Genomic DNA, 8,735 nt, shown 5'->3' with positions numbered 1-8,735 from the left:
CTGTATGAAAAATGTTTTAAGTGTATTTTCTGTAAGCATTAGGAAAAACAGTTTTTACAATAAAATCTCTGACTGCAGGTCTTGTAAACTAAAAATGAAAGCCTTGTTTTACATGTCTTTGTTTGCTTTACTGAGAGTGGAATTCTTTTGCACAGTTACAATTTATTGTATTATTGTATATTAGTTTGAAGTTCAGTAGATTGAGCTAAGTAGATTTGATGCTGAGGTCTGTTATAATGTTAAAATACATGATGCCATCTCTGAAGTCAGTTAAGCTCCAGAAAAAGTTAGGAATAAGCAAGAATTAGACTAAATATCAGCACAAAATGCACGTCAAAATGCTGTTGTGGCATACATGAAGGTGACCTGTGGTGGTATTGTCAATGCTACGGGATCAAAGCTTGAGTTTCTTTCTATCATGGGCAAGTTGGCAAAGGAGACATCAGTGAAAGTATGGGACACCAAAACTTGCTCCTGTAGACTGTAAGGAGTGGCTGAGAGAAAGGGTCAAGGATAATGTATGATAAACACTGAGTACCTCTTGAACTGTGGGTACTTATCATAGAATCATAGAATGGCTTGAGTTGGAAGGGACCTTAAAGATCATCTAGTTCCAACACCCATGCCATGGGCAGGGACACCTCCCACTAAATCAGGTTGCTCAAAGCCCCATCCAACCTGGCCTTGAACACTTCCAGACTTCCAGGGATGGGGCATCCACAAATTCTCTGGGCAATCTCTCCTCACTACCCTCAGAGTAAAGAATTTCCTCTTTTTTTTTTTTTTTTTTTTTCTAATCTAAATCAATCCTCTTTTAGTTCTAAAGCTATTACACCTTGTTCTATCAACAACACTCCTTGGCAAAGTGTCCCTCCACAGCTTTTCTGTAGGCCTCCTTTAGGTATTGGAAGGCTGCTATGAGGTCTCCCTGGAGCCTTCTCTTCTCTATGCTGAAAAATTCCAACTCCCTCAGTCTGTCTTCATAGGAGAGGTGCTCCAACCCCTTGATCATCTTTGGATGTGTCCTAATATTTCCATGTCCTTCTTGTGCTGGGGGCCCCACAGCTGAATGCAATACTCCAGGTGGGGCTTCACAAGAGCAGAGTAGATAATCAACTTCCTCAACCTGCTGGCCATGCTTCTTCTGATGCAGCCCAGGATACGGTTGGCTTTCTGGGCTGCAAGAGAACACTTCTCATTATGCAGCTTCATTCCACTTTGTCTGTATAAAGTTCTGCTTCATTGGAAACAAAAATGTTTCTAAGGTGGGCTGATGTACATTTTTATGATGTTTTGATACAGGATATGGACATGCGTAGGCTAACTATTGAGACTGAAAATATAAATCCAAAAGCCCAGTTCCAGTAACAATTCTACAGTTTGAAACAAGGTATTTTCTGAATCTGATCTGTGTGGATCTTCCCGTGGTGGCAGCTCAGCATAAAGAAATCTGGAAAATTAATCATAGCTTAATTCTTCTCTTAAACTTTTATCCCATACAACTTGCACAACATTTCCACAAACTTTGGTTTCCAGCAAGGCTGTGCAGGTCAAAGGATAAAAAATGTGTTTCTGTGGAGTGCTATTATCTTTTATTACATGAAATCATAGTGTTTGGAAAAGATAAATGAGTTTTTAAACATCTTGCCTTTTAAATGTAATTGTATAATTATTTAAATGACATCCATGTATGCCATTTTAAATTTTAATTGTAATTTGGGGAAAAAAATCCTTGACATTTCTATTGTAAAGAATCACATCCTGCTATTTATTTATTTATTTATTTATTTATTTATTAAAGAACAGCTTTTTTTTTTTTTTTTTTTTTTGAGGTGGGAAATGTCAGCTTATGAATTCTGCTGGAATCAGGGTGCTCCAGTTAAAAAAAATAAATACATAATGTCTTTCAGATTTTTAAAATAATATTTATGCTGCTAGTTGTAATATTACTGCTACCAGAATACTGATAGTATTGTGAAAATTAGCAATAAGATTTTTTTTCTTTGTTCTAGAATAACCTTTTTTTTTTTTTTTCCAAAAGATTTCTGAGATACCGAGAAGATAAAGCTCATGTAAGTATTATGTCTTTCTTTGCACCACATACAGAATGGCATGGGGAATTTAGTGCTTTGGAATATCTGTTTGTTCTCTGAATAAAACCAGTCATATACTCTTTCAAGATATCAAACCAGCATCTTTTACAGTAAAAATTCATTTAAAAGAACGTTGTTAAGTCAAAGCACTTTGTTCAAGCTTTATTTATTTATTTATTTTTAAAAGTTCTTTCAACTTTCAGTCAATTGTCATTAATGGCAGGCTGTAATTTTTAGCCTTGATATAAATACTGTGTGATTATTTAGTAGCAATTGTTCCTGGGTAAGTATATGAAATATTTATTGACTTCAAATATACACACTTTTTGCTAGGATAAAAAAAAATAAAAAAAAAAAGATTTCTGAAGAAAATAGCACTACGTTCTGCACAAATTGTCTATGTAATTATAATATATATAAAACTAAAACAAAAACAAACAAACAAAAAACCCTCTAAATCCTATCTGGATTCTTGCTCAGTGTAAATTCTATTTTTTTTTAATCTCCTAAAGGAATTGTCTACTGGTGCAGAAAATCTTGTCATTAATAAACTGATTCACTGATACTGGATTCAGTAGTCAAACAAATAATTGGCCTGGCGCTAGCAATTTATCTTACTTATTTAGTTGTAAATAACACTTCAGCTAAATACATACATTTTTTTCAGGTAATTAAACTTTCACTTTTTAATTACTTGGTACAGAAGATGTAATTTTTATTTCAAAATTATTTTATCTTAAAGCTCTAAAGATTTATTAGAATGAAATCCTATAGCTATCTACATAAGCATAGGACTTCTGAGTCTTTCAGGAACATTCTCTGGATGTGGAAGTTTTACTTTGTCCTTCAAATAAGAACAAAAACTAACTTTTATAAATAATCTCATTAGGGTAAATCAATTAGAGCAAGATTAAAATTTACGTTACTTTACTTTACTTTACTATTTATCTTCTAGGAATACCACAGAAATTTACATCAAAAAAAAGACTGCTTCAGTCACTGAAATTCCCTAGGCTCAATATCTGACATGCAAAATGAAGATGTTTTTACCATCAGAACCCATGTTGTGGTCTTCTAAACATGAGCTATGAAATCTTGTTTTCAGTGTCCTTAAGAACAGCAAATTAAATTGGAGAAATTAATTTCTATACAGCATATTTCCTGATCAAATAATACTTTTATTCATATATTTATTATTATATTTATTCTTAAAATTGTTTTAAAAATTATTTGCCAAAAGTCAGTAACACATAAATACAGGATTTCCTTTGAGACATTTGCTGATAGTTTGTGGAATCGCAGAATCACATAATGGCTGAGGATGGAAGGGACCTTTGGAGCTTATCTGATCCACATGCCCTGCTCAAGCAATGCCACTTAGAACATGTTGCCCATGACCATGTTTGACCGCCTCTCAAAGGAGGCTCTCCCAAAGGAGAGAGACTGCACCACCTCTCTGGGCAACCTGTGTCAGTGCTCAGCAACCATCACAGTAAAAAACCCTCCTGTGTTTCAGTTTGTGCCCATTCCCTCTTGTCCTGTTACTGGGCATCATTGAAAAGGACCTGGCTCTATTCTCTTTGCACCGTCCCTTCAGGTATTAATACACATTGATGAGACCCCCTGAGACATCTCTTTTCTAGGCTGAACAGTCCTGGATCCCTCAGCTTTTCCTCATAGAAGAGATGCTTCACACTCTCCATCATTTTTGTGGCCCTGTGTGGGATACTGGGCAGCCCAGAACTGCACCCAGTACTCCTGGTGTGGCCTCACCAGTGCTGAATAGAGGGGAATGCATAACTATATGCATCGTGAGCTTGTAGATTTCTTGGTTTGTCATAGAGTTTGTAAGCAATCCCATGATGATGACCTGAGGAGTTTCATCTGATTCTCCAGAAGTCAAGAGCTACTCAAACATTACCTTATTTTCCAGTTCCATGTGAATAATTTATTTCAAATTACAGTAGGTACCAAAATTTTGGCAAATGAATCATGTCTCAAATATGCTTTCCCCCCCAAATTCCTTTCCTTTATTTTCTGTTGTCATATAGGCATATCATGGATTAGTAAAAAAAAATATATATATATGTTTATTATCATATAAAAATTTCTGCAACAAATTGAAAAATATATGTAAAGCTCTAGGTCATATTGTGTAAAGACCTTCAGAAATTCACTAAAAAAGCACAACTTCCTTTCACAGAGGAAAGGATATTAAGATTATTTATATTAAATTTTATGTGCTGAAATTAATATATACAGAAGTATTTAAAATAGATATTAAATACACATATGAAGACATTAAACCTAATATTTAAAAATATTAAATTGTCTATTTAGAGAAAAAGAAGTATGTGAAATGAGATTTAATTATAGTAGAAAACAAACTTCATGACTGATATGTATGCTTTCAAATTACCAAAATGTGTAATGCTATCTCATTAAAGTTCCTGTGAATTGTAATGTTGTGATACTCAATATACGTATACATATATATAGACAGCCAGCCATAAGAACACTGGCAGATGCACTCAACATTCAAAAACTGCAAACTCTGATGGCTACATCATGTTCCCCTCTCTGGCGTGTCAGGATTAAGCTGTTAGTGGGAATATATGTATGTATACACATTTGAGCTCAGACACTGAGTCTGTGTATACATATATGTACATGTATATTTATATGTATATGTAAATAGTATGTTCATAAAAATGTATATTTATATATGTGCACATATATTACATATATATATATATATACACACATACATGCTCCAGCACAATATATATATTCAGTATGCCCAATAGCTGCCCCTGGATCCCAGTCTCCTTACCACCCTGGGGCCCCTTGGGCTCCCTTCATGGTGCAGTGGGATGGGATGGGATGGGGCAGGGTGCAATGTGTGCATCATCTGTCTATTGTTGTTCTTCTGTGTTCTTTCTGTGTCTGGAGATGAACTTCTCATGTACCCTAACAGAATGTACATGATGTGTATTATATTTTGATTTATTTATTTTTTTTTCTGAAGGCTAAAGAATCTAATCCTCTGTTTTATTAGTAATATTTAGGGCACATTAAAACGTATTTTAAAATATAGTTTTTTTTTTTTTTTGTATAATTACTTTTATTTGTACCATTAATTAAAACAGAGAGGAATTGCAACATAAGCTTAGGATGACTGAAACGCGCACATTTCAAGGACATTTTTTTTCAGATGACATTAACATCCTTTTAATGTTTTTAGTGTTATCCTTTTAAGGTTATTTTAATATTTTAGAAGTGAAAACAACAACAAACAAAAAACACACAAACCAAACCAAAAAGCAAACAAGCCATAAAGTATTTCATGAAGTTATTTAGGAAAAGACATATCAAGATTATTTTTAGAGATGATAACCTTGTCAAGCTCAGAGTCAGCCACTGCCTTTTTCAGTAAAGACTTTAAAAAAAATGTTGCGAACAAACTCCTGTTTGAATCACATTAATTTTGGTAGGCTCTGGATCGAGCCCATAGTGATATTGTTATTAAAGTATGTTTGCTCTTTGATGAATTAATCCTATGGACAGTTTACAAAAGCAACCAATGTGTATGATCTGTATGTCATTCACTAGTCATGGCATTGTGTGAATTACCGGAAAAGTCTAAAAGGCATTGGCTGTGCCTCCATAGACCATGTGGAAATCCCCTTTATCTTCCTATTATGGATTAGTGTTATGTATATTCTGGCACAGTGGCAGAAAATAAAACAGTCTTATCTCCTTCACCATTTAGAAACTCTGTTTTGCTTTATTCTCTCTTTACCATTATCTCTTCAATTAAATGAAAAAAAAAAAATCTAATAAAATGTAATTTTCTAAACCAATTTGTTCCATTATATTTTTACTCTGCCTCCATCGTTTATACCAATCTTTTTTTTTTTTTTGGTCTTTTTTTTTTTTCTATTTGACTTTTACTCTTGCTTTATAACTCTTTTGTGATGTTATTTCATGTCTTCCATTTTTACGCAGCTATCAGTTTCCAGCTATCAGAAAGCTAAAACAGTTACTATTATTTTACAACAAAAAATTCTGTTCACTTAGTCAAAGTTTGGAGCTTTTCTCAAGACACGAGTTCGTACATCCTTGATCCATATGAGTTAGAGTTTTTCTATAAATCCCCAAAGCATTTTGTTCTCTCTGTGGAGTGCCTCTGTAAGTGTAAGGTTGTGTTTGCAGAAAGGCTAAGCATTCAAATACATGTTTCAGGGCACATACTTATTTGATGGTGAGTGATGTTAGCTGAGAGTGCTGCTACAGAAAACTAGTGAAACCAATTGAACTTTCTATCTTCATAGACTTAGCCTATCTTAGCTACAGAAAGGATGCACTGTCGCTTGGGCTGTAGTACAAAACAACACCAAAAGTAAAATGCTAATAAGACACTCCACAGTCAAGTATTAAGTTCACTTGTTTTTACCCTGAATGAGAAATTTAATTAAAAAATAATAAAAAAGTAATTGCTTTAATTTGTACTTCATCTAAAGATTGACTGTGAAGACAGGCATTTCTTGTTTAACATACCTATTCACTTTGCACTTATGTTTTCCATTTTTATGGCTAAACCTTCCCTCTCTCAAAAGAGAAGGGAAGGGAAGGGAAAACAGAAAAGAGATGGGAAAAAAAACAAAAACAAACAAAAAAAACACATACCAAATAATAAAAGCAACATGATCTCAGGCCCATATTCCCCTGGAGGTGAACAATGAAGCAACATACCTCTATACATCTGAATTACTTAATCTGACCCTGCTGAAGATCACAGGCAGTAAGGTGAGTACCTTCTCTGCCTCAGCAGAAGGGCCTGATATCACTATATAAAGACATACCATATGGTGGTGTTTTTTTTAAGTCACAATAACAATCAAAGTATGAGATATTAATAGAAATAGAGAACAAGATTTAATCTCTATAAACTATTTTTATGCCTATTGTAACAATAACATCTAATGGACTTCTTTATCAACAATGTTCTAGCACGACAACAAAGTAGAATGGTAATCTATGTAAATCCCATGTGCTCCAAAATTATCTTTATTCAGGTTACTTTTGTCAACACAAATCTTTTTATTCTGTCTATAAATGTCAGCCTCTTGAGATATTAATTGCCATTTAGCTTTGTAATGTCATTTATGCCTCTTGTTGAACAGTGCTGGGCAATGTGTTTAACAACCATCCTATTGTTACATATTCTGGATTGCAAATATTGAAAGGGAAATTGTTTGTGCAATGCCTCTTAATGATGTTATTAAGAACAGTTCCCCTGCAGTGAAATGCTTAAATAACAGTGAAAACAAAGTCAAGGCTTCCAGAAAGCATACCATAAATGTAAAAAGAATGATGATTCTCTGATTCATTCTCTTCAAGTTGAGCATGCTTTTATGCATTCTTAAATAAAATAAAATAAAATAAAATAAAAAATAAAATAAAGGAATATAATGTCAAAATAATTTTATCTTTGGGATTTCTAATGTGCTGGAAATCAGCTGGTGGTTCAGTGAAAGCTAAGGGTTTTGTTTGTTTGTTTTCCATATTTGTTGTTTGAGACTTTGAGTTGTTAGTTTGAGACTTTCTGTCTCTTTCTTTAAATTCACACATTCACATAATACAGCTAATCATATTATACCTTACACTCTTCCTTATACTTAAGAGAACTACGTATATGTCTGTCATTCTCACATCTTTAAGTTGAAATGACACAGTTTTCTTGACTTCAGAAGGACCAAGATTTTACTAATTATCTGTTCTTTCCGACTATATGACATTATGAAACATCTTGACAAAAGGTATAGCTACTCCTGAGTTTGAGTCCCATGAATTAAAAAAAAAAAAAGTAAGAATAGTGCTAATAAACTGTGATTAATTTTATTATGGAAATGCTAAGAACTTCCATTTTGCAGCTATCATACATTAATTTAGAATAAAGGACTGAGGCAACCTCACTTCCTGAATAGGTGAAAAGGTGCAAAGAAAGAAAAAAGACACTCATCCTTTCTAAATAAGGAAATGAGAGAAACACGTATTTCTCTCCCTTGACTTCAGGCATCTAAAGAATAGATCTACATCAAAGCTCATTGCTTAGGTTTCTACTGGAAACTGCTTTCACTTAAGGAGTCCTCAGTTACAAGTCTTTAGCTCATAAAGTCTGTGGTGGTTTCACACAACTAAACTCCACCACACTGCTCTCCCACTCCTCCTCCTCAAAAGGACAGGGGGAGAAAATATGATGAAAACAAACAAACAAACAAACAAACAAACAAAAACTCATAGGTTGAGATAAGGATTTTGTCATGGGCAAAATGGGCTCAACATTGGGAGGTTAGTGTAATTCATTCCCTAATGCTAACAACCGACTAGAGCTGTGATAACTAAAAGAAAACTAAAACCACGTTCACCCCATCCACCCTCTTCCACCTCCTCCCCCCAGGTGGAACAGGGGAACAGGGAATGGGGAAACTGGTCAGTCCATAACACTTCGTCACTGCTGCTCCTTCACGGTCACTCTCTACCCCTCCTCCAGCATGGGAACCCTCCCACAGGATGCCATCCTTCCCAAACTGAGCCTGCGGGGGCTGCCCAGAGGCAGCAGCGCTTCAAGAAGTGGTC

At 34.5% G+C, this 8,735-nt stretch overlaps 1 long non-coding RNA gene across 1 annotated transcript; it reads left to right on the top strand.

The window, feature by feature from the left end:
• Nucleotides 1-433: 433 nt before the first annotated feature.
• On the top strand, nucleotides 434-4,633 carry LOC310883628. The gene is made up of 3 exons (XR_014573611.1): nucleotides 434-1,265; nucleotides 2,042-2,072; nucleotides 3,049-4,633. It is a non-coding gene; the product is annotated as an uncharacterized lncRNA (long non-coding RNA).
• The last annotated feature ends 4,102 nt before the right edge of the window (nucleotides 4,634-8,735 follow it).

The sequence above is a fragment of the Anser anser genome, assembly GCF_964211835.1.
Source record: "Anser anser genome assembly, chromosome: 1".
Lineage (NCBI taxonomy): Eukaryota > Metazoa > Chordata > Aves > Anseriformes > Anatidae > Anser > Anser anser.
The sequence above is the reverse complement of the archived record's forward strand: the minus strand, read 5'-3'. Positions and strand labels throughout refer to the sequence as shown.